This window comes from Vulpes lagopus, chromosome 6 (assembly GCF_018345385.1).
Source record: "Vulpes lagopus strain Blue_001 chromosome 6, ASM1834538v1, whole genome shotgun sequence".
Lineage (NCBI taxonomy): Eukaryota > Metazoa > Chordata > Mammalia > Carnivora > Canidae > Vulpes > Vulpes lagopus.
Window position 1 is genome coordinate 65,509,608 of NC_054829.1, and position 26,950 is coordinate 65,536,557.

Genomic DNA, 26,950 nt, shown 5'->3' on the forward strand with positions numbered 1-26,950 from the left:
TTTTTAAAATAATTTCAAAAGGATAAAAGTGGCAGCAGTAAAATTGTACTGAATGTTTTCAAGGAGATATGTCTTAGAGTTATAAATTTGAGTACATGAACAAAGAGCTCCCTGGAGGAAAAGCAAAGAGTTAGCCAATATTAAATATATTCCACCTCTACACCCTTCAATCCTATAAAAAAAAAAAAAAAAAAAAAAACAAGTTCCTGGAAACCTGAACCTCCAGTTTGATTGAAAAAATTTGATTTGCTCCACTCTGTAGAGACACCCGGTAGCTAATCAGAAATAGCATGTATTCATTAATAAAAATACAGTCCTCTCAACAATAAGCATAAGTCCATGTACAAGATTGTAGGCACAGGCTGAGATTCTAATTGAATTATATCCTCTTTTAAGCCTCTAGAGTTTAGGTATGCAGCCTATGGGTATCACCTCAACATGCTAATTTCAATGGAAAAAAAAATATGAGTAAGTAGGGAGATATTTTCCCCAAATTCCAAGGTTCAAGTAGATTTCACTGAAGAACACAGTTTGTCTTATGTGAAATGTATTATGTTGGAAATATCCTGAATGGTAAGCCATGCTTTAAAGGGAAAATTTCTTTTAATGCCACTTACAAGAATTGACCTGGAGCTTTACAGAAGTAATTCCATTTGCCTTTCTTTTTTAAGAAATCTACATTCCACCCAAAGCATCTGTAGGCTACAGAATATTATCAGACAACTAATACATCCCAATCAGACTGAATTTATTTATAGACAACGTTCTTTTTGCAATGTTAGATGCCTCATTAACTTGATTCAGCTTGTGCATAGCAAAAATATTCCCTCCCTCTTCAGATTTTTGATAGAGTGAATTATAATTTCTTGTCTCACTCATTATAAACCTTTAGTTTGGAGGACATTTCAGAAATGTGTAGTGCCACTTATGTGAATCCTGGATCACTTGTCCTGGATTAATTATGTGCTTTATTTATTTTTCTTTAGGAGGAATATGAAGTGGCATAGCGACCATTCTTACTTTTTACTTTGCAAGGAAAATAAGTTAAAATTTAATTTTGCTACAAATCTCTTCCCAGGAAAAAAGAAAAGTGAATTTGTGTTTGAGTAGATCCCATTATATACACTATTGTCAAGTTAGAGGGATGTGGATGGGATAGTTGGGGTTTTAAATCTTCTGGACCCTTAATAATTCAACTTATTTTTAGATATATTCATCTGAGAACAAAACTAAGGAGACTCTGAAAAAACAGTACTTATTACTCCCATATTGTGTTAGACATCTTCAAAATTTGAAATTTCCTTTTGAATATCACTATGCCCTCTTAATTGGCTTGCATTTTGATAAGCACAGGAGATAAAGAATTTTTCTTTCTGAAATTTCCACTACAATTGCTCCAGATTTATCATTTTTAAATCAAATTTAATAGGTTAAATTGAGCTCAGGAAAAAGATAATAATTTTTAAAACTAACTTCTATTTCCCTTAAATTCAGTCTTTCATAAATTCAGTGAATTTTCACACAATTAAATAAGAATATTTAATGTTTGGTGTGAAGTGGCCACAAATTATACTGGGAAATATTTCCACATTTTGTTTTGAATAAAATGGCAATTTTGTGAAAAAGAAAAGGCAACTTTCTTTAAATTACAGCCTGCAATGCTTTTAACCTGTATGATTTTATTAACCTATTCTATATGCCTGAATACGGATTACCCAATATATATTATTTTCATTGTCTGGTAGATGATAGAAAATATACTATCTTGTAGTTCTGATACACTCAAAATTGTTTTACTCAAAGTTAGTAATGTAACTTCAACAACAAGAGGTAGCTTCACTGCTGATTCTCAACACTTAAAAATATGTAGCAGGCGGGGATCCCCGGGTGGCTCAGCGGTTTGGCGCCTGCCTTTGGCCCAGGGCGCGATCCTGGAGTCCCGCGTCAGGCTCCCGGCATGGAGCCTGCTTCTCCCTCCTCCTGAATCTCTGCCTCTCTTTCTCTCTATGCCTATCATAAATAAATAAATAAATAAATAAATCTTTAAAAAAAATATGTAGCAGAAATAGGATCACCTAAACAAGTTGTAAACCTCTATTTTTAGTTAAGGAAAAACAGAAATTCTTTCCACTCTGCAAAGCAGATGTTTTTGGTTTTGTTTTTATCCCTTATTATGTGTCTTCTAAGTGAGCTGTTCAGAAGAAAGGATTAAAAGGAAATCTCTAAATATGAAATCCCCTATGTGATTAGAAAAGAAAAAAAATTGTAATATTTTTAAGAGCATCCCTACCCAGTGTTTTGTCATCAAAGACCATGACATTAAGTTTCCTCCCCTTCTAGACCACAAATAGTCTTGGATCCATATTATTCGAAAAACATTCTGATTCTCACTAAAACCTGGGAACTTATGCAAAACAGCATGGCCTACATCCATCAGATGGAATACTGTTCTTTGTGATGAGAATAAGAGTAGAGAGTAGAAAGGGTTTGAAGTTAATATGGAGTTCCTAAACTCTTGAAATTGGTATGGCAAGTATATGCCAAATAGTATATGGATCATGGTTTAAACATATATGAGTAGCCAGTTGATGAGCTGTCTTTTTCAGAATATGTAAATGGAAAGTATTTATAAGCCAATGTTTTGGTCCTAGAGAAATTCTGAGTTTACCTGAAGCTTTGAGGCTTCAGGGTACATATGGTAAGCCCAAACTAGCCACCATCTTCTATTCTAATCACAGTTAAAGTCAGCTGTGGGAGGCTGCCGCCCTTGAATGGTTTATAATCAGCTTGAGACATGAAACTGACTCACTTCTGGAAGTGTGGGGGCTGTTCTTTCACTCTTTTCAGTACATGAATGCCACCATAAAATAAGATTAAATGCCCTGGGGTTTCCCCCGCTGCTTCTCTTCCCTATTTGTTAACTTTTCATGGTATGTGGGCTCATACTGTATTTATATTTTCTCAGCTTCAAATTATCTCACTCACAATTTTGCATTGGGCAGCCTGGTTTGCTATACTTCTAAAATAGGACATATTTTCCTATTATGCTATATTTTATCACATTATTTTAAAGAGGTGAATACTTTAAAGATAAATAGATATAATACTAAACTCATTAAAGTTTAATATCTGTCTTGGTGCCCCACTCCTTTCAATTTCATCTCTTGGGAGATTACTTGTGAGCTTCTTTCACACTGTCTAAAGGTAGCTGTAAACTTGTCCTCTAAAATACCATTATTAGGGAATCACACTGCAATTATAGACTTTCTTCCTAAAGCTTCTAAATTTCAAGCTATAGTGTTTTATTTCCTCTTTTAAAAGTATATTGGCCTTCTAAATTATGGACCTATCCTCTAGGATCTTATAGGTATTTACCTTACTTAGGTGGTTATTTTTTGAATTTTGAGAAATCTTGTAAAGATCTGTCCTACTTACGTTGTTCTTGCCATAAACTTCAAATTATCTTCCTCAGCAATTCCACAAAGGTAAAAATCTAGTGTGATTGTATTAGCCTGGAAATTATGCCATAAAGGCAGTTAACTTGTAACCATAAACTAGAAGTATAAGGCTTATTGGTACCATGGAACAGAATAATAGAGAGAGAAAGAGATTAAATGATACTTTTTAAAATCTTTCTCTATAATGGACACAGGCATAAGCAAATTCTTTGAAACCCTCAGTATGCTTAGCATAGCACTATTGCCAAGGAGTGTTAGCCATATATTAATGCACCCTTGTGTTGGCCCCACACTGACTAAGGTACTGCTAGCTCTTACTATGGTGGAAAAAGATAATAGGCTTTCTCTGAATTCCAAGATTCTCTGGTATTGGCATAGTATCTCTGCCCCTTACCTGGACTAGATTAATTGTACCATGTGGATAACTTCTGCATATTTCTCAGTTTGTAAGTAGTCATTTAGTTCTGACATTTCTGTTCCCTCTTCAATACCATCCTTGACACTCTCCCTCATTTTTGACAGTGTATTCATCCTCATTATGCACTACATTACCAACCTCCATCTCGGGTCTTTGATCCCAGAATTTTAATCTCATATCACTGATCATCTAGCATGTAGAGTACATTCAAGATGTATGTTCCATTTTATAAATTGCAATTGCATAAAGGCATTAAAGCATGACATTTAAAAAGCACTAAACAATCAACAAATTGACTCTTACCTCTGGTATTAACATAGCTGTATGAATCAGGATTCAACTACTTGTTTCCTTGAAAATAATTAAAACTCAATTAGAAAAATTTTCAAACTCTCACAATTCCAATTTTACTAAAATGGGAGACACTTATAATCTAGACTTTCCAAATTGATGAACAAGATCCTAAAGCCATGTGAGATAAAGCAGTAAGAAAGAGTTATGGGGATCCCTGGGTGGCGCAGCGGTTTGGCGCCTGCCTTTGGCCCAGGGCGCGATCCTGGAGACCCAGGATCGAATCCCACATCAGGCTCCCGGTGCATGGAGCCTGCTTCTCCCTCCGCCTGTGTCTCTGCCTCTCTCTCTCTCTCTGTGACTATCATAAATAAATAAAAAATTAAAAAAAAATTAAAAAAAAAAAGTTCCACCAAAAAAATAAGCTCTGAAGGAAAGATATATCCCCTGAAATGCAAAAAACTATAAACTCTTATTTCTGTTGTTGGTGCATCTAATGACATGAGCTGCACTGTGTCAGCTATAATATTACTGACCCAGTCTAGTGCCACTAACAGAGGAGTCAGGAAGATACAAAGAATAACACAAACACTGCACATGTTCTGAAAATGTCTTTCTCTGACATTTGAGTAAAAAAAAGAGATTTTGTGTTGTGAAAATCTAGCAAACTTGCCATTCTTTCCTGACTGTTCTCCAGCCTAAGAATCTCCTACTAATAGCTAGTTGAGGAAATACAAAATCAGTCAGTGATGAATAATAAAAAATAAATAACACAGACATTAAAAGGAGAAAAAAGTACAACACAGGCAACAAAGAGAATACTCAGCAGGAAAAGATACTACAAAGAAAATACAATCGTAACAAAATATTTCGGCAAGAACTTTAAAAACATAACAAAGCAAACTACTCTCTGAAGGAAGACAGAAATACAGAAGTCAAAGAATAAATGGAAAAACAGTAGAATGAAATAAATTGTAAGCTGGCAGTACCTGGAAAAGAATTAGAAGGAAAAACCTGTCAGTGTTAAAGACAGAATTCAGATGACTGCAGGGGTTTAGGCTTCTACATGATGGAGAAAACCGCACAGGACTTACCACCTACCATTACCAACTAGAAAAATAGGAAAATATAAATAAAGTGTTTTAAACATTGCACAACAGGCATTATATGATTCTGATCACTCACAGAAGAGAAAAAAATAGGTGATCTTTATAATCAAACTAGATTTCTGCTTGGAAGAACTTCCTGGACCATGCTCTGAGGAGGTAGATCCCAAGCAGACCTCAGTCATGTAGATGAGTCTGAGGCAAAGACAACAAAGAATGTGTGTCAAATAATTCCCAGAAATCACACACACAAAAGAAGGTGTGTGTGTGTGTGTGTGTGTGTGTGTGTGTGTGTGAAAAGTTCAAGTTCCCAAAAGTCGGAGTATAGATTCCTCACTCACTGAATACCTACCTAGAGCATTCAATAGAGACACCAAGAAAGCTAAACTAGACCTAATGTAGACTGTCCCAAACCCACTCTAGCATGGACTCAAAGAAAGTCCTGATAGGATAAAACTGAACTGTAAGGAACTTAACTGCTTGGCAGACAAAGTTATATATTAACAAATAACAATTTGAAGGAAAGTTTTAAAAATATAACACTCAGTGGCATGAAATTTATAATGTACAGCATTCAATAAAGTATTGTTACACGTGTGAGAAAGCAAGAAAATTAAATCCATAGTTAAAAGAAAAATCAGCCAACAGAAAAAGACCACAAGTGATAAAGATGAAAAAAATAGAAAAACTAACTTTCAAATAGGTATCCAAAAATACGCTCAAGAATTTAAAGAGTAACATGAACACAATGAAGAAAAACATGAAATACAGAGCAAAAATATAAAACTCTAGAGAAATAAATACAATATGTGAAAAGATAAATTCACTAGATGAAATTAACAATGAATCAGATGTAAAATATTTTCACTCATATAAAGAAAAATTGAGTGTTTAAGACAAATATTAAAAATTCATTTAAAATTTTAGGTAGAAATACAATGTACAGCAAAAATAGCACAAAAATCATAGGAGGAAAATGGTATACGATTACTTGAAGATATACTGTGATGAAAGTATGTCAATCATAATCTAAACAGGAGAAACTACACAGATGTTTGAACAAGGTAAGTATATTATAAAAGAAACAGATTAAAATCTGTTTATTTTTTTGAAAATAAAAACATGAAATATAAACTAGAGAATGACGAAATTGGTTCTCTTTATATACAGAGTGGAAAGAATCACATGGAAGAGATATGGGATAGAGTGACACTGTTCTGAGTAGGCATTTTTAAATAGTTGCTATTTGGAAGTATTCATAATCAAAAACTTAAACTAAATCAACACTTAACAAGAATGGAGGGAAACACCTAAAACTAAATGCAAACCAAAAAAGAAAAAGGAAAGAAAGAGGGAAAGAAGAAAGAAAGAAAGAAAGAAGAAAGAAAGAAAGAAAGAAAGAAAGAAAGAAAGAAGAAAGAAAGAAAGGAAGAAAGAAAGAAAGAAAGAAAGAAAGAAAGAAAGAAAGAAAGAAAGAAAGAAAGAAATCAACGGTATTTCAAATAAAGGACATAAATGCACTGAAAAAGGAAAATATAATAATACAAGTAAGTTTTAACACAACACTTTGATTATATACTGTCAATCTAGGGAAGAGAAAGAACTAACAAATTTTGAACTATTTTAGTACATTTGTCCTTCTGTGTATAGATAATCAAACAAATGAGTTGTGAGTCATTGTGAATCAGGGTTTTCCCTGTGGAAGAAGGGAGATACAAATAATTTTTAAAAAAACTATAGATTCAGTTTTCAATTGAAGGCATCAATATGCACTCTTACTTTCATATGTACATGCATATCACAGTTCTGGTGAAAGGGTCTAGAGGCAATAATGCACCAATAATGAGCATATCTACTGTCACAAAAGAAAAAAATCAAAGGTGGGTCAGAAAAGTGCAAAATGAGTCGAGAACATCTTATTGTGTAAGAGTAATAGTATCCAAAAACAGGATGAGGACAAATGCCAAGACAGAGAAACCAGCCTATAGGGTCTCCTGTTGGTCAAATCTAGAACAATTTGAGACTCAAAATAAATAAGATAGTAATGGAGTGTAAACCAATAATAAAAATAGAATCCCTAAGTCCATACTGATGAAAGATGATAAATAGATAGATGAGAGATTTATAAATATATGATAGGGGGAAGGATGGAGAGAGAGAGAGAAAGGATGATAGATGATGATGATAGATAGATAGATAGATAGATAGATAGATAGATAGATAGATAATAGATAGATGATAGATAGATAGATAGATAGATAATAGATAGATGATAGATAGATGATAGATAGATAGATAGATAGATAGATAGATAGATAGATAGAAAGAAAGAATATTATCTCCATTACAGTAAGATGACACCACAAATACAGAGAGAGTAATAGAGTTGGAAAATTATTATTTTGCAACCCTCGTAGTTAAGAGCGGTTCAAATAAAAATCACAAATGGATGCTAAATCCAGGGGTAAAAATTAGGATAAACAGCAGGATATTTACATGATCCTTAAATGCTTAACTGAAGAATTGCTTATTGGTTTCAAGAATAAAATAGTAATCATGCAGTGGAGAACCAGATGATCAAAATTAAGATCAACAATGTGGACCCCTGAATGTGATACCATGAAAAGGATATCTCCTTTGTTGTATTCCAGCCGGTGTACACAACCTGAGTCTCATCATAAAGAAAAATCAGACAACTCTAAATTGAGGAACATTGGATAAAATAATTGGCCTTGACACAGGTCAATATTATGACAGATTTTTAAAAAGTCTGGGGGTGCCTGGCTGTCTCAGGAATTACAAGAATTAGCATGTAATTCTTGATCTCAGGGTTTTGAGTTTGAGCCCTACGTTGAGTGTAGAGATTACTTAAAATATTTTTTAAAAATTAAGTCTGAAAAAAAAATTAAGTCTGAGGAAGTTTCCAGCTTAAAGTAAACAACAACAAAAAAAGCATAGAAGTTAAATATACTTACTACATGACCCGAGAGTGGATACTCTACCAGTGTTAAAGATATTATAAAAGGAATGCTTGGCTAGCTCAGTTGGAAAAGCATGGGACTCTTGATCTTGGGGTTGTGAGTTCAAGCCCTATGTTAGATGTAGAGATTACTAAAAAAATTAATAAACTTAAAAAAATATTGTAAAAGATATTATTGGGAAAAAATTTTAAAGGCATAAAAACATTTTATCAAAGTTAAGTTTCTTAAATTTGATAACTATATTTGGATTACGTAAGAATATTTTTTTTAAGAAACACTAATTACTCGAGTTTTAAAGGAAGAAAGGGCTTAATACATACAACCAACTCTCAAATGATTTAGAAAAGTTAATCATACATACATATGAAAGACAGTGTGCATGGGAGAGATGATACAGCAAATGTGGTAAAATATTAAAAAGTTAAAAATCAGTAAATATGAAAAATATCTAGACATTTTCCATACTATTCTTATAACATTTCTGTAAATTTAAAGGTTTTTTTTCAAATTTTAGTTTAAGTATGTCATTTACAAGTATGTGGTGAATAGTATAGCAATCAATAGTATTTAATAAATTATTATATATAGTGTAATAAAAGTCTGGTGAAGTTTAAATAATAAAAATCAAAACAAAATATTCAAAATTTGTGGAAAGGGATGCTGTGGAGAGAGGTAGGAAAGGGACTTACTTTAAATAAATAAAACATTAGCAATACACACACACACACACACACACACACATCCCTACTTAAATAGAAAGATTTAAACATGGAGTGCTCTGGGCAGCCCGGGTGGCTCAGTGGTTTAGCATCCCCTTCAGCCCAGGGCCTAATCCTGGAGACCCGGGGTTGAGTCCCATATCAGGCTCCCTGCATGGAGCCTGCTTCTCCTCTGCCTGTGTCTCTGCCCCTCTCTCTCTCTCTGTCTCTCATTAATTAATTAATTAATTAATTAAATCTTTAAAAAATAAAATAAAAATAAACACGGAGTGCTTTCAGAGTCTGCAAGTAAGCATTGTCAGCAATAGCCAAATTATGGAAAGAATCCAAACGTCCATTGACTAATGAATGGATAAAGAAGTGGTATAGGGGAGATCCCTGGGTGGCTCAGCGGTTTGGTGCCTGCCTTTGGCCCAGGACACAATCCTCGAGTCCCGGGATGGAGTCCCACGTCGGGCTTCTTGCATAGAACCTGCTTCTCCCTCTGCCTGTGTCTCTGCCTCTCTCTCTCTCTCTCTCTCTCTCTCTCTCTCTTGTCTATCATGAATAAAATCTTTTTTTAAAAAAAAGGAAGTGGTATAGGGATGCCTGGGTGGCTCAGTGGCTGAGTGTCTGCCTTCAGCTCAGGGCTTGATCCTGAAGTTCTGGGATTCAATCCCTCATCAGGCTCCCAGCAGGAAGCCTGCTTCTGGCTCTGCCTATGTCTCTGTGTGTCTTTCATGAATAAATAAATAAAATATTTAAAAAAAAGAAGTGTGTGCCTCTGTGTGTCTTTCATGAATAAATAAATAAAATATTAAAAAAAAGAAGTGGTATATGTACACAAGGGACTATTACTCAGCCATCAAAAATAATGAAAATTTGCCATTTGTGAGATGGGCAGAACTAGAGGGTACTATGCTAAGTAAAATAAGTCAGTCAGAGAAAGACAAGTACCATATGATTCCACTCATGTGGAATTTAAGAAACAAAACTCATGAACACACACAAAGGAAAAAAGAGAGAAACAAGCAAACCATAAGAACTCTGAACTACTGAGAACAGACTGAGGGTTGCTGCAGGGGATGTGGAAGGAGGCACTAAACAGTGGTGGTAATTAAACAGGGCATTTGTTGTGATGAGCACTGGGTGCTATATGTAAGTGATGAATCATTAAATTCTATTTCTGAAACCAACATTATATTATATATTAACTAACTAGAATTTAAATAAAAATTTGAAGAAAAAAAACAGAAACAAGAAATCTGCAAGTAGTCATTATCAGAGCTGTAGACGCAGATAATGATAAACAAGGAAGTTACAAGAAATTCGAACTTATAAAGCAACTGAAGGAGAAGAAGAGAAGAGAAAGGGCAGATAGACAGCACCAGAAAATTTTTAAAAGGAAAACTTGAAGTAATGGACTCTGTCCACTTAAGCTGCTTTCACATTCCCTCTTCCCTTGGTGAGAGTTGATCTGACTGAGCCAGACTGGCAGACCTCAAAGGTTCACTGGAAGACTGGAAGACATCCTGGCTTGGAAGAAGGCAGGAATGAAATCCAATAGAGTGTTTAGTACGGACTTGTCGATATAACCTTTTATTTTAGAGTAGTTTTAGATTTACTGAAAAGTTTCAGAGGTAGTACAGGGAGCACTCATATACTACATGTTGTTTCTCCCATTATACACATCGGATGTTGGTATGCCTTGTATGTTGCAATTAATGAACAAATTCTGATACATTATGATTAACTAGAGTTCATATTTTATTCATATTTCCTTATTGCTTATCAAAGCCTCTTTTCTATTCCACACTTCCACCCAAGATATCACATTAGTTGTCATGTCTCCTGAAGCACCTCATGATTGTGACAGTTACTCAAACATTCCTTGTTTTGGGTGATCCTGCCAGATTGGAGGAATACTGGTTAGGTTCAATGTCCCTCTAGCGGGGAGTTATGTGTTTTAAAGAGGAAGACCACCTGGGTAAAGTGCCATTCTTATCATATGTCATGAATACATATGATTGGTATGAACCGTCATTGTTTATGTTAATCTTGACCACCTGGCTCAGGTGGTATTTGTCTGGTTTCTTCGCTGTAAAGTTACTCTTTTTCCCCACCTTTTCATTCTGTACCCTTTGGAAGGAAGTCACTATGTGTAGCCCACACTTAAGATGTAAAAAGTTATATTCTATCTCTTTGAGGGTAGAGGCTCTATATAAATCATTTGGAATTCTACTACACAGGCTATTTGTCTGTTCATTCCCATTTGTTCGTTGACTCAACCACTTATTTATATCAATTGGATTCATGGATGTTTATCTTATGCCTTGGAATATAATTCAATACCACTTTATTTTGATGCTCAAATCATTTCAGCTTTGGCCATCAGAGGCTATTTCAGTTGGTTTCTGTATCCCTTTGACATACTGCCATCACTGTGTGTGTGTGTGTGTGTGTGTGTGTGTGTGTGTGTGTGTGTTGAGTACTTCCTTACTTTCTGACAGTATAAGGTTATCCAGGCTCACCTGTATATATATATATATGTATATATATGTATATATATATATATATATATATTATCTACATAGATATAGATATAGATACACACACACACACACACACACACACACATATATATTCCCAGACAAAGCCTTAGAATCAGCATTTTCTCCAGGGAGCCCTAGTTCCTTTAATAGGAGAATGGCTTTAGAAACCAAGACTACATGTTAAGTGTACTAAGTGTGCTTGTTGCTACTAGGTGTCTTTTCTTCTAGACCCTCTCATTTAACAGAGTAAGAAAATATATGGGTTTATATATGGGTTTTGTATATGCAATATGTATATTATAGTAATGTCTATAAATACTACTATCTGTATCCTTCTGACTCTATATTAACCTAAGATGAGTTAGTGCCAATGTTTCCCACTCTATTTTATTACCAAATAGGCCATTCTAGCCTTTTCTTAGGTATTGTATTCTCCAGCTCCAACAGTGAGAAACATGGCTTCTACCATCTGCCATTCAACCTAACTGTTGAATTTTAGCATATATGCATAGTGGCTTCAGAATTGTTAACCCATACCTTTATGGAAAACAAATATTAATTGAAGTTATAACTGTTTATGTGCAATTCCTTTGCCGTTGGTCTCACAGACTCCACTCATTTCCAAACTTACCATGGCCAGAACCTTTACTCCCTATCCCTACAATGAGGTTGTTTTGTTAATGTCATAAAGTTAGATTGTTCTGTGACAGTATGCATTCCATTCTGAGATCTCCCAACCTTCTGAAAGATTTTTTTATTTGCATACATCAAAATTCATTCTATTTCTATAAAAAGTCCTATGGGTTTTGACAAAGGCAGAATGTTGTATATCCATCACTCCTCCATCATATATAAAACTTATCTCCACAAATCCCTGCTTCTTGACCTGAACCAACCTGCCTGCAAACATCATCAATGGATATGCCCTTTAAAGATTTATTATCCTTAAAAAAATTCACAAGGGGCACAATCCACCCCCCTACTTTCAATTTTCCATACTCCCCAGCTGGAATCTCCTCGGCTTCTTTTATCCCCTACTCCCTCAACCCCCACTCCCAGCTGCCTGCATTTCCTTAAGGAAGGATTTTTTTCCCCTTCTCTTCCTCCCACACAGTAGGACTGTGACCAGACTAGACCAGACAAGCAGTCGAACTTTCCAAGAAGTAACTTCACCAAGAGGTCCAATGATAAGTAAAGATCCAATGATGAGAGCACCAACACCAACAGTGGTAGTTCAGATGCAGACCAGAGAGATCTCACTGCTCCGGAGCCTGAAGAACAAGAAGAAAGAAAATCTTCAGTCACCCAGCAAACAAAACAAAACAAAACAAAACAAAACAAACCCCCAATCTCTCTATCAAAATGACTGCTAAATTTCTGTTAATGAGAAAAGACTTCAGAAGGAGCTAACTGAAGCCATCCATGTCCCTCCTCCCTACTACCATGTTGGGCCTAAAGGAGATAACATTTCTGAATGGAGATTAACTATATTTGGCCCACTAGGTTGCATGCATTGAAGGTGCTGTGGTTTTTCTGGATACCATGCTTTCATCCAATTATTCATTTAAGCCACCAAAAGTTCCTTTCCACACCAGAATCTATCACAGCAACATCAACAGTCAAGGATTTGTCTGTCTGAATATCCTTAAAGAAAACTGGAATCCCACTTCCACAGTTTCAAAGATTTTGCTGCTGACTCGTTCCCTTTGGCAGACTGCAAGTCTCCAGATACTACAGTTGGAAGCATTGCTTCTCAGTATTGACCAACAAAGCAGAACATGAGAGAGCGGACACCCAGGACTCCAAGATAGCTTCACCCGTACCAGTGAAGGAAAAGAAGCTCATGGAGGTGAAACTAGGAGAGCTGCCAGGCTGGATACTGATGCGGGATTTCACCCCTAAGGGCATTGCTGGAGCATTTCAAAGAGGTTACTGCCGGTATTACAACAAGTATATCAATGTGAAGAAAGGGGGTGTTGCTGGGATTTCTATGGTGCTGGCTGCTTATGTGCTTTTCAACTACTGTCGTTCTTACAAGGAGCTCAAACATGAACGGCTATGCAAGTACCACTGAAGAGGGCCCAGTGTGGAAGCACATTTGGCATTCCTGACCATGACTTTTGCCTGGCATCCTTGAATCCTTCCATTGCTTAATTCACAATTAATATCCAATAAAAGTTGACTGGTACTCGAAAAAAAAAGCAGAACATGACAAGAGATAGAGAACAGCATTCACATAATTTCTATGCAATGTGAAGGTACAGAGACTCACTGTGCTGCAAATCTTTTTTAATTTTTAAAGATTTTATTTTTAAGTAATCTCTGCACTCAACATGGGCGCAAACCTACAACCCAGAGATCAAGAGTTGCGTGCTCTACTCACTGAGCCAGCCAGGTGCCCCTCTGCTGCAAATCATTATAGCCTTTGCAATACGGAATTCTGCTGTTGTTGGGGAGGAAAAAATTTCCTTCTACCACTGTAGGTTTTTTGGTTGGTCTGATAATCAAATTAACATAAAACAGATTAACAGGAGAAAAACAAATTTAATTACACACATATGGAGATCCCATAAAAATATGAGATGACAGGACAAGTCAGGTAGGTGAAGCTTACATGAGTGAAGGAATGAGATAGAGGCTGGAGCCTTCAAAGGGAAGGAGGGTACTTCACAAGATAAGAAGAGCAGATGTTTAGTAATTAGATGTTTGTCCTGCCATACAAATAGGCCATTCATAGAAAACAAAAAGTTATTTCCTGGTTATAGCTCTTTCTCTGGCCAAGGCCCCCCTATATAAATCTTTTTAGGTAGTTTAAGGAAGAGGTGAAAGTTTTTCTTGAGCCCGCTGGGTCTTGATTGCCTTCAGCTCAAAGTAATCCATATGCCAAAGTAGCACATTTTGGGGATATTTGTTCTGAACCCCTTCAGTGTATATACTTCTTTTCTTTGCTTTTATCTCTTAAAGACTTAAAGACTCCCCCAAAAGGATAAATGCCAACAAGAGTAGACTTTTGTAGCTGTAGATTAGTTATGTCTAAAATGTCTACTTGTGGGTGTCTGGGTGGTTCAGTTGGTTAAGCATCTGCCTTCGGCTCACGTCATGATCTCAGGGCCCTGGAATTGAGCCCTATGTTGGGTGCTCTGCTCAGTGGGGAATCTGCTTCTTCCTCTCCCCTTCCCTTCTGCTCATGATATCTCTCTCTCTCTTACTCTCCCTATCATATATTATAGTGCATTTGAACCTAATTTATTATCTGCATAAAGTTATAAAAGTAGACATAGAGGATCAGGAATGAAGTTATTTATAGTAACCCTATATCTCTTTGTAACTATGTGGTTTGTGCTGTTGTGAAAAATGTTTTACCTTTTACGTATGTCAACTTGTAATAAGGGAATTTTTTTTTACCCTTTATAACTCAGAGACCACCTGATGTATCATCTCAAACACAGTAAATATGTTCCTGAAGGCAAAAAAAAAAAAAAAAAAAAAAAAAAGGAAAGAAAATCCTAATGGATTTAACAACTGCTTTATAAAACACAAAATCTGAAAGACTATATTCTAATTGCCTCTTTGTATATTTGTAATCTCATGAGAGCTTATCTATATTACCATGAACACCCATGCCCAGCACATATCTAGCACACCACAGAAACCCAAGGACAATTTTTGAATAAAGATATCAATTCCGGCTTATCCTAATTAAAATAACCCATATGGTGTTTTCATTATAAAAATTTTCTGATTTTAAAGTTTTTTAATTGGAAAATGTAGAAAGGTAACTAAGGCCTTGAGTTTCAATATCTATTCCATAGGTATATTTATGATGTAACACATTCATTACCAACTAGCTCTATAGAGTCCTACTAACTCAGAAGGGATTCTGCGTACACATAATGAATATTTCATCATGTCTTTGCCTATACATTGAAAGTGTGAACAATTTTTTTAATGGCCTAGATTTCCTCTTTTAAAATGCTACAAGAAATTCTGAATAAGGAAATTACACATTTTTATATCCAAAACAAAAAAATGTTCACAAATTTTATTTTCTACAATTTGGAATATCTTGTATCTATAGGCAAACAAGGTCAAGCTTATAATTTTCATAAATGTGATTTTGCAAATTTCATAAAAGCTAAAACTCCTTTTACTTAATGTAATGAACAGGTGATGGTGACATGCATAATGCAATTTTCACAAATGAAGGTAAATGTAAGTTCATATTTCTGTATTCAAGAAAAATATGAACTAACTCAATAAAGATGAGCAATATTAACCTTAAGGAGTTAATCATCAGAGTGAATGAGGGAAAATAGTATAATTAGCAATATCTGAAGGTAGTCATTAAGGTGAACCAAGGCACATAATATAGTTTGCAATATAATGTAAACAAAGCCAAAGTTCCCATAGCAACACAAACTTTTCTTCAATGTACACATACCGTATTTTGGATTACCAGTTAGAGTTCTAAATTTATAGTTTCTTATGCATGTGTGTAATAAGGGTATGTCAATATGATTCTGAGAACAATGAGATTTATATATTCAGATTCAAATATGTTTAAATTTGCAATCCTCACACAATTTTCTATATAGTTTACATCTCTTAAAATTATTCTGGCATTCAAGTTGATGCGATGAAATTACATTTCTCTCATTCATGGCAATGTTTGTTAGTACCTTTATTGTTTAAGCACGTATGTTTTAGGGTACATGTATTACGTGGTATGTGAAATGCAATTTTTACAATTTGATTATTAAATCTAGTGGCAATAAAACATAAGGCTATGTAAACATAAGTATGTCTAATAGCCAGCCCTAAATTATTTCATGTGACAATATGATAGTAACTACCCTAAAACAATATTCTTTACTCATCAGGGACAATTGTATTGAGTTATTTTTTTTGCAGGGAAAATTTTTTTCTTCCACAATTCCAGCTCAAATAAATCCACTCCAATATAGCTGTATCTTTAGCTCGGTTTTATTCTTTATGAAACAGGGCTATTTAAACATTTACACTTACAAGGCTCTTTACAATCATTTTTGTGTTAATCCTCATAACATTATTGTAAATGTGCCAGGTGAGGTTAACTCCAATTACTTGTATCTTACATATGGAAAAAGAGGCAAACACCTAAGGTCACACAACAGTAACAAGTGGACAAAGCAGTTACTTAACCGACAAAGTTTAAGTCTTATTTATATAGGCAGAAAAATAGGGGTAAAATCTTGTGTTTTATTTCATATTCACATATTTTATTCACCTAACTACAAATCCTTATTTATTTTTATTAAGAATTGATAATCTAATGCTTAACATATTCTGGAGAATCCTAATGACTAGTTCAAGAAGAAATTCAACTCTTTGAGGCTTAAATTATTGACAGATTTTACTCATGGTAAAATGGAAAGAGTTTAAAAGAGACTCAGTTTTACTAATGTATCTTTCCTCAATTCCAAGGCCCTCAAATATTTATGTCTTTTGAATTATATTATGATAGGGACAGAAAGATCAATCTTTAAGTGAAGATTAGTGTGAAGTCTCAAAATTAACCATTTGGAATTCAAACTCTCAGTGGTGCGTCACTGAGCATCTGGCATGAGATAATATTATTTTCTTATAATTTAAATAGGCAGAATGAAAATATAAAAATCTCACCAACCTTTCCAGAAAGTATAGAATTGCCTTTTTGTATTAGTTAAGATATATTTATTTGATAAATCCATGTATAAGAAATCCAAGGAGCTGAAAACTAGGACAAGGGTTAAAATTCCTCTTCAATTAAAAATGAAGCAAAATAGGGGTGCCTGGGTGGCTCAGTCAGCTAAGCATCTGAATCTTGATTTGGGCTCAGGTCATGGTCTCGTGGTCATGAGACGGAGCCTAGTGTCTGGCTCCTGCTCAGTGGAGAGTCTGCTTGAGATGATCTCTCTCCACCCCTCCCCTCACTCAGCAATTTCTCTCTCTAAAATAACTTCTAAAAATCTTTTTGTAAAATAAAGTAAAATAAATAATAGTAAGAAGGATCATAGATGGTATTAATATTTTAGCATTTTCTAGTATCTAGATATATTCTCATTGCGGTACAAATATAAATGGTTTCATTCATGTTGCTATTAAAGTGAAAATACATGCGTCAGGATATAAATTTTAAAACAAAGATGTCCAATTTTAGGAGGGAAAATCATCCCTTTTGAAGATCATGATAAATATTCAAGTTTTCCTTCCTTAAGGTAATATTTTTTGTCTAAGTCAACATACTTTACCATTTTTAAACTTTTCTCATCATATTTTTGACAGCAGGTTTTCCAATTTTGACAGCTCTTTAAAAGTAATTTTAACAGCCGAGTGATTTCTCTTCTAAGCAAAGTCAGATTATGTGAAATGTCAATGTAAAAACTATACACTCTGACACATAATCATTTTTAGTTGAATTTACTTATTAATTTTGCTTGCTCTTACTAATAAAACATAAGTGCTTAGCTAATTGTATTGCTTTTTGAAATGCTTTAAAAGTATTAAAACTGTATCCTTTTCACTACAAAATGTCTCACTTTATCACAATTAGTTTCCCTTCCAAAAATGGAAAGGAGGGGGAAGCAGTAGCACAGCTAGGCAGATAAAAGGCAATTGAGAGACTGAGCAAAGTGGCTACTGTAAAGTGGAAATACAAGCCTGCGTTGGTTAAACTAGCATAGAGGTAAATCCGAATCCCTCAGGGACCTCTGGCAAAATATATGCATGTCCCTTCTCCCATTACCCACACAGCCCTATATTCTCAACTCCCATTGCTGAGATTCTGATATACTCCCAGGGCAGAAGGAAAAGGAATATCTTTTCACCTACCCACCTGATTGAAAACCTCTGGAAACAATTTAAATAAAAACTGACAATTTTCTTGAATAAATTAATCCAGTTAATTTCCTCAGTCCTTTATTTCATAATCAAAGTGTTGCAGGTGGTGAAGTAATTACCTGGTAAATATAAATAAATGGGTTATCAGTTCAAAAATTATCTTCTCTTTTTTAGTATTTGCTCTAATCTCCTGTTCCCTGATCACTTTACCTCAGCAGTTGAAAGCTTTTTTTCCTCCACAGAGTGACTTTGTCATATCTAAGGAAAAAAATGTTTTACAGAAGAAGATTTCATTTTAGCTAATGATCCCTCACCAGGGGCTAACTACCATCTTACCATTATTCTAAGTGGGATTAAAATGTCACCTAATGTGTATCAAAAGAAATGCCAATAAAGCTAGCAAAGCTAGCAAAGCTTAGAAAAGTCAAATTAGCTTTATTGGACAAATTCATTGAGGAATATACATTGTCTAGACTATTAAATTGGATTTCAAACTATTCCACATTCTCCATCATTGTAGAAGTGTTCCACTTCACATTTAATGAGTAGACCTGCCTGAGAGGAATTAGAGGCATTAATTATATTTTGTAGAATAAACAAGTAAACAACAAGAAACAGTCAAAAATCACAAATAGGACTCAACAGCTCAATAGCATCGCTCAATAGAAAGAGGAAAACAATGGAAAAATAACAAAGATACTGAGAAAAAAAGTATTTCCTATGAGACTATCAGTCAAGTGTAAGAACAGATTATCATCTTTCCAGATAATGTCTCAAATAACTTACCTTCCAGGTAGCCTTTCTCAGGAAGCTATTAAAGGATCTACTCCACCAACTGAAAGAAGTGAGTCAAGGAAATGGGATCTAGCAATCCACACACAGGGAATCAAACTTAGGAAAGAGACACAAGTGTCATTTTGAGGAATTGCCAAATGGTTTTACAAAATGCTGTACCATTTTACCACCCTTCCAGCAAAATGTGAGAATCCCTGTTTCTCCATATACTCATCAACACTTCCTTTGTCCATCTTTTTTATTTTAGCCATCCTCATGGGTGTGAAGTGGTATCACATAGTGCTTTTGATTTGTATTTTGCTAGTGACTAATATTGTTGGACATCTTTTCAGGGATTACCGGCCATTTGAATACTCCTTTAGAGAGACATCTATTCAAATTATTTGTCCATTTTTAAAATAAGTTACTTTTTATTGTGGACTTGTAAGAGTTCTTGGTATATTCCAGATACATATCCTTTGTTATACACATTATTTATAGATATTTTCTCCCAATCTGTGGGTCAGAATATACTTTTCAACCTAAAATTTAATTATATTTTTAGGATAGAGCTATGCAAAATGATTTTTGGGTGCCAGGAAGGAAAATTGATTCACTTGGCAAGTATCTTGCACTTGAGACTAGAACAAAGCAAATCCAGTTTGTACAGTTGAGCAACACGCTTGTTTTCATATTATGCAATTAATATAAAGTTGGTGAAAAGAAATTTTGATTTTTCTTCAATTTCTCCACATTCTCTATCTCCTCCACTCTCTGCCCTTTAGCCTACATATACAAATAGAGAGCTAAGATAGAGAGCAATTGGGCGTTACTTAAAATACTATTATAATGAAAAATAAAAACTTAACTGATAACGCTAAAGAGTTAAAAGAACCAAACTTGACAAATCAGCCTTCTGCAAATTGGCCTTTGGGAAAATTATCTTCCTCAAATAAAGATTCTTGTAAAGGAAACTAACAAAATTCTAGGTCTGTGTGATATGCTTGTCCTGTATTAACAGAGTACATTTATGAGGTAATGGTTCTTGAAGACCTTTTGAGTCTTAACAACACAGACAGTAGAAAGTAATGGTATGTGTTTATATTCATTATTTTTTAAATTTCACTACATAGAATTGCATTCAACATCATATATTAAATACTTACTACACACAGACACAAAATGCAAAAATGAACAAAACAGGCACAGCTCCTGTTTCATTCTCTGGAGTCTCAATTAAGTCTTATCTCTAGAGGGCAGAAGTGCCTAGAATACTAAAGTATCATTAAATGTTTGTTCATATTTTAGCTATTGACTTTTGTGAGTTGTATACAAAACAAAATAAGAGCCCCGCCTTCAATTCATTTGAAGTCTGTTTATTATAAGAGACTGAAAAATAAACATTTTCACCAATGTGTAGTGTCATGATAGAAGTAAGTATGGCCCTTAACTCCATTTACAGAGTTGGAAGTTGTTAAGAGAAGATTTTATCAAGAAAGTGACATCTAAGCTGAGACTTCAAGGACAGAGATTGAAAATTTGAAAAAAGAGTAAAAGCATACTGGGCCAAAAGTAAAGTCGATAAAAAGTCCCAGAGGGGAAAGAGATCATCACATATTCCTTCTGATCAGATCATAATTTCTAAAATTCTAGAATAGGTCATTTTAATGTACTTTCATTCATCCATAATGAGTTTTATAAGTAGCTACCAACTAGCATCCTTTTTCAAGTGGGAAATCTAGGAAATATTATTGAATAAGATTGAATTATTACATGCCTGATATCAGAGCCTTTGAAATCAACTAGTGCAATGGAGGGTTGACAGGCTCAGACCAGAAGAATCAGCGAAGAAAAATACATTATTAATTGTTTCCTCAATTCATCAGACATCTCATGATTTGTAAGTAATTACAAAAAATTAAAATTTAATAAAATATTTTCTTTACACAGCCTTCCTCAAATCCTCATTCATTCATTCATGTATTCATTAAACAGATATTTACCAAACTTATCTTAGGGCATGTTTTAAAGTACTGGAGATTAATCACAGACAAAATACGATAAAAAGGACAAAGTCCCTGACATAACGGTGCTTACATTCTAGTGGGAAAGAGAAACAATAAACAAGTTAAATAAGTAAAATATATAGTTTGTTAGTTAAATGGTAAGGACAAAACTGAAGTAGGGAAAAGTAATAGGAAGCATTGGAGGAGGGTTGAAATTTTTGATAGTATAATCTGGAAAAGACTCATTGAAATCTGTAAAGGAAGTGGGAAGTAAACTATTGGTTACTGTATGTGGCTGGGGCAGCAGAAGCTTTCCCAGCAGAGGGAATAGGAAATGCAAAGGTCCTGTTACAGGAGCAATTTTTGTACCTTTGAGAAACACCTAGTAATCTGGAGTGGCCAGAGGAATAGAAGAAGAGAGGAAGTGGTTATGACATCAGATGGGTAAAGAAGAAGGTCATGGAAGGTCGTATAACCTTTGCAATGATTTGTATATTATACAAATTATTTATACATTATATGTTAAATCAGCATATCAAGGCCTTGAGAGTAGATGAGTTTGACAAAGTAATTATTAAGGGCCAAAAAGAATTGATGTGAGTACTAAGCCCAGAAGCACTGCAGTATTTAAAAGTCAGGGAAATTGGGAAGAAATAACGAAAAATATGAGATGGAACATCTAGAGGTAGGAAAACAAAACAGACATAAAACAACATGTAAGAGTGTCTTCCTAGAAGCCAAATAAACCAAATGTTGTAAGGAGATAGTGATCAATCTTGTCAAATGTTAATGGGAGTTCAAGTTAGATGAGGCCTGAGAATTGACCATTTGATTTAGCATGGAGTTCACTGACAACCTTCATAAAAGTTATTTTGGTGAAGTTCTGACACTAAGAGTCTGTTTGGATTAATGAAAGAGTAGGAGAGAGAAATCGGGAACTGCAAATAAAAACTCTTTCAGGGAATTTTGTTTTTAAAAAAAATGAAAGAAAAGGAAAGGTTTTAAAGAAAGAGAAGTGGAGTCAAAGTGAGTTTTTTAGAAGTGCAAGAAATAGCATGAGTGTGTGCTGATGTGAACCATCTAATATCAAGGCAAGTAGGTGCTGTGCAAGAAGAAGAGAGAATTTCTAAATTTACATTGTAGAGGAGATGGAAGGATAGGATCTAGTACACAAGTAGAGAGCTAGCCTTTTCTAGGAGTGTGGTTGATAATAAAAGCTCAAGTAAATTTGCACAAATGGAGATAGGTCAGTGATGTAGAATTAGCTCATAGAAATGCTCTTCTGTGTGCTTCTTTCTTAGTGGAGTAGAAATTATGGTTTAGGATAAAGATGAGGAAAGACATGCTGGAAATTTTGAGGAGAGATGATGTAAAATAATCATCTGCATCTTATGAATGAACTAAGATAATGTAGTATGAGTGCTCCACAGTATTAAAGAGCTGCTTTAAGAAAAGTGATCCCAAACTTAAGGTGAGATCAGTCAACATTGTTTTGTATTTTTTTTCTCCAGCCACATTCAAATGCAAGTGGGCAAATGTTGAGTAAGTTAAGGGTTTGATTCAACAAAGGTAGTGATTTATCCCAGTGAACTGTAATGAAGCAAGAATAGAGCAGGGGAGTAGATGATGTTTGCTGGTGAGTGATTATCAGTGATACAAGTAGCATTAGTAGAAAGTCATTCCAGTTTAGAGCTAAGACACATCTTAAATACTTTCAGATTTCATTAATTGCTAAGTTTTATGGTCTTCCTTGACAGCACAGAAAAAACACAAAGTTTTATATGAGTCTTCTTATTTTGTGGTTCTAAAAAGGATGCCTCTACTCCCTGTTAGTTCTTAAACTGTTATCATTGAAAAACCAGAGTGTTCCATTATCAATATAAAGATTTGGATGTGGGCTTCTCTAAAATAGCAAAAAGTTAAAAAAGAAAAAACCTTAAAATCAAATCACAAGTAATATTATATTATCCCTGAGTGCATATTATTTAGTTCCTCATTAATTGTTTTCCAGTAAAAGTGAAATGTGCAAATGCAAATTAAATAATATTACATGTCAGAGTTTGAAAGAAATATTCATTTAACATTGGAAGAGGTTTTTTTCCCAGGAAATCTTGTTCATTTATTTTGTGAGAATTTTTGTTTGTCGCTATTTGTTCAAAACATAATACAATTGTGAGATCCAGTGCCTGCTGGCAAAGTTGGAATAGCTGTCAGCAGGAAATGGCAAACTAATAATAAGTGCTGGTAAAATATTTATATTATACTTTACTGGGAAGCTGAATGTAGTTTTGTATTTCATTAGTGCTTGAGGCAGTACATAGTAACATAGTTGTGCTCCAAAAAAGTGGATAGAATTCTAAATACTGTAGTAACTTATCTTTCAACTTATCTGCTGAGGAAAAAAAGAATTAATAATAATAAAGCCTTTTACAAGCTGAAATTTAAGAAATTTTAAACGAGGTCCATAAGGTAGTAATTAGTAGCATCTCACATTTAGTGTTATTGGACACTAGGCTGCTGAATCAACTACTTCTGTATGAGGCCTAGTAATTTAGCTCGGGTTCATAATTTTCAATAACAGAGCTATTCAAGAGGGTGGGGTGGTCCTAAACCACCAGAGGACTCAGAAGTATGGTGATGTTCAAGTACAACACTGTGTTTATGTACTCCCCAAAGTGTATCAAAGCTCAGATCCAGAGAAATAAAAGAAAAGTCAAACAAAACAAGCATTAGACTGCGTAAAATAAGGTATGGACAAGGCAAACAGGTGAGGCATTGTTTAGGTGGCTAAGGTAGATCAATATCTATTCTTGCAAGCCAGGAATCCTGCCTGCTTTCCTCTGGCGCTCCGCAGATCATCTTACGGCTTGCAGACAGACTGTCGCCTAAACCCAACTGACAGACAACCTATTTCACCCCTGTAAAAATCATACGCATCTTCTTCCTTTGTGGTTCACCGAGGAAAGAAAAAATATAACTGCCAAAATAAAATAATACCATATTGGTTTCACCACATGTTAACCATCCCTTTTTATTAACTTAATTATAAAAGATTGGCCCCTAATTTCTCTTTCATATACAATTTTAATCTACTCAATAAAATAGAAGTATATTGTGAGCATAACAATGTGTGTGTGTGCGTGTGTGCATGGAGATATGACCAAATGTATCCAAACAGTAAACATGCATAAAGCATCTTGCACATAATAATCACTCAATAAATATTAATATCAATATTCCTGTCATAATAATTTTTAAAACCTAACAGAAGGAAGGAGAGAATCTCATAGAAAATGAGGAAATGGATGTTTATGTTTACCTTTAATTCATAGAATAAAGAGGCAATATTTCAGTAATTTTGAAAACATGTTTAATAAGCTCACAATAGCTGAACTTTGAGTAAAGAACAGAAAATCAGATTGTTTATGTTTTGTGACACAGTACCATCAGTTTGCCTTGTTCCAATAAGCTACAAATTCATTCATAGCTATTAGCAATCTTTTAGTTTTCCCATTTTAATTTTGATGAGAAAATAAAAGCCAGAAATATTTTTCGGAAAGTTATTATACTCTAGTTGTATAAAAGATAACCGAAATATGAAACCTATCCTCTAGTTCCATAGGGCTTTAGAAGATTATCCAAATTTCTCTGCAAATTAAGCACTATATAAAATTCTTACTTCACCCATATAATTTTTATTGAGCTTTATTCATTTCAGAAGTTCACCAAAAATTAGGTGAATTCTTTTACTGCAGTAAAAGAAATGGTAGTTGCTATAATAACATTCTGTATAAAAGAAATTACAACAAAGACTAGTTAACAAAATATAAATTTTAAAAACAACAGCAACAATTATCCTAACTCTACTTTGGCAAATGGGAGACATTTTGAATGGCATTAACTGAGACTTCTTTTTCTTCATATATGTACAATAACTCATGGATTCCATTTTATCCAGATTTTCATATCAAAACACATCTTGCTATTTGTTTTTACCTTCTGAATTGACTAAAAGAAAAGACAATTTTAATATAATATTTAACATACTAAAAGTCAAGACAAATCCTTATTTTAGTGGTTGTCGAGATTTTGTCTTAATTTTCAGGGTGGAAAAGCTAGTATTTTGTAGACTCGTGCATATCTTATCTCTAAGTAATGAGACTATGTCTTTCCATCACTGCTACAGTTTTCTGCTTTCCTATTTATGATGGAAGAAATGTAATTTACCTGTCAGATTGAAAGGTTTGATATAAATCCTTATCCTATCTTTTGAACTAGCATTTTTGAAACACTACATTGTAAACAAATGACATGTTTAATTAAACAACTACTTTACTACTACCTGAACAAGAGCGTATGATTATATTAATTTAATAGCAAGCCATATGACTAGAATTTAAAGAAAATGTTTTCAATTCAACAAGAAAGTATGATTATACTAATTTTTTTTTTTTTTTTTTTTTTTTTTTTTGATTATACTAATTTAAAATTGATTGGAATGTAAACAAAATATTTTAATTTCCTATCCTTGGAACATCAAAATAGGCATTTTTAGGAGCTGAAACTAATACAATTTAGAACATATTAGCTTACATTAAAATTTCTTCTTTAACTTAATGATCTACATACAAAGCTAAATTTAAAAGTCAAGAAACAGCTTACTATTGATGCTAAACATTGATTTTAAATGTAAACAATGGTGATCTTCCAAGGGACTGATTTTGTGTGTGATAGATTTTTCACTGCTGCAGGTTAGCAACTCAGAAATATATTAGCTGTATTCTAATAAGAATGAGAATATGGTAAGGTAAATTTAGCTGAATAATTAGGCATACTATAAATGATTATATGTGAGTGTACGCATGTGCATTTATGTGTATATGCATATAAATACCTATATTTAAGTATATGATAAATATATGATAGTTTAAAAGCTGAGGATTAATTTTACTTTCAGATTTCAAAATATGAAATAATAGATTTGCCATAATCATTCAAAGGTACTTGTTGCTAAAGGTCAATTTATTTTTACTCATATGGGGGAACAAAGAAAATTTTAAAAAATCACTGGGTTCTGACCTAATCAAAGCCATAAGTTGTTTTTCAAAATATGCATTGTTAGGATCTTAATTATCTTATTTGTGTTTGTTTAGATAGATAAACAGATGAGACATTTCTAATCCAGATGTGACAATCTCAGCGCTGTCATTTACCTTTCAAGGATCATAGAATTTTTGCTTTTAACACATTCCCTTGAGTACCTACATGTTTTCATTATAAACCAGTAGTTGAGAAAACATGTCAGATGCTAAATTCAAAATCCACCATGCAGGAAACATGGGGAAATGTAACAACTGTTTTGGAAGGAAATGTCTTGAAGTCAACTTACATAAAATCTTAAATGGTTTGCCAATGAATTATAATTAGCATTTATGTTACAACTGCAAATGCTAAACAATTTGTGCTTAACTACTATAGGACTAAAGTTATTTTTGTCAAATATGCATAAAATCTTAAGCTAAAATGTCTATGTCCTCGGGACACCTGGGTGGCTCAGGGGTAGACCACCTGCCTCCAGCTTGATCCTGGAGTCCGGGATCGTGTCCCACGTCGGCCTCCCTGCAGGGAGCCTGCTTCTCCCTATGCCTAGGTCTCTGCCTTTCTCTCTGTGTCTCTCATGAATAAATAAATAAAATCTTTAAAAAAAATTCTTGAAAATGTCTATGTCCTGTAATATAAAAGTTTAGTGATACAAATGTAAAATATATAATACCAATTTAAGTTATGAAACAATAGGAGCAAAATATT

At 34.1% G+C, this 26,950-nt stretch overlaps 1 pseudogene; it reads left to right on the forward strand.

Annotated features, from left to right (window-relative positions):
- LOC121492572 overlaps nt 1–13,689 on the forward strand; it is a 125,293-nt pseudogene extending 111,604 nt beyond the window's left edge.
- The last annotated feature ends 13,261 nt before the right edge of the window (nt 13,690–26,950 follow it).